This window comes from Mandrillus leucophaeus, unplaced genomic scaffold (genome assembly GCF_000951045.1).
Source record: "Mandrillus leucophaeus isolate KB7577 unplaced genomic scaffold, Mleu.le_1.0 Scaffold398, whole genome shotgun sequence".
NCBI lineage: Eukaryota > Metazoa > Chordata > Mammalia > Primates > Cercopithecidae > Mandrillus > Mandrillus leucophaeus.
The window spans coordinates 1043263-1044046 of record NW_012104231.1 but is presented as its reverse complement, the minus strand read 5'-3'; positions in this window follow the sequence as shown (position 1 = coordinate 1044046).

The window sequence follows — 784 nt, the reverse complement described above, 5'->3', positions numbered from 1 at the left end:
AAAAAAAAAAAAAAAAAAAGGAACCAAATAGAAAGATTAGAGTTGAAAAGAACAATAACTGAAATTAAAAATTCCATCGACAGCCGTAACACCCTGAATGAACCCAATCTCATCTGAAATTAAAAATTCACTAGAGAAATTTCATTGCATATTTGAGAAGACAGAAAAAATAATCAGCAAACATAAAGATAAGTCAATTGAAATTATGCCATTGGAGGAAAAGAAAGGAAAAAAGAATAAAGAAAAAAAATTAACAAAGCCTTAAAGCTGTGGGGCACTATCAAGCATACCAGTATATGTACAATGGGAGTCAGAGAGGAATACGAGAGAAAGAGCAAGGAGGAAAGATCATTTCAGTAAATAATGGCCAAAAATTTCCCAAATTTTTGGTGAAATATATGAATCTACATATCCGAGAAACTTAAAAAAGTTTTTTCAAGGTGAGATAAACTCAAATAGATCCATATCAAGCTACACTATCATCAAACAGTTAAAGACAAGAAGGCGGGGGCTTGGTGTCTCACACCTGTAATCCCAGGACTTTGGAAGGCTGAGGTGGGTGGATCACCTAAGATCAGGATTTTGAAAGCAGCCTGACCAACATGGTGAAACCCTGTCTCTACTAAAAATACAAAAATTAGCCAGGCATAGTTGTGGGTGCCTGTAGTCTCAGCTACTCAGGAGGCTGAGGCAGGAGAATTGCTTGAACCTAGGAGGCAGAGGTTGCAGTGAGCCAACATTGCACCACTGCACTCCAGCAGCCTGGGCAACAGAATAAGACTGT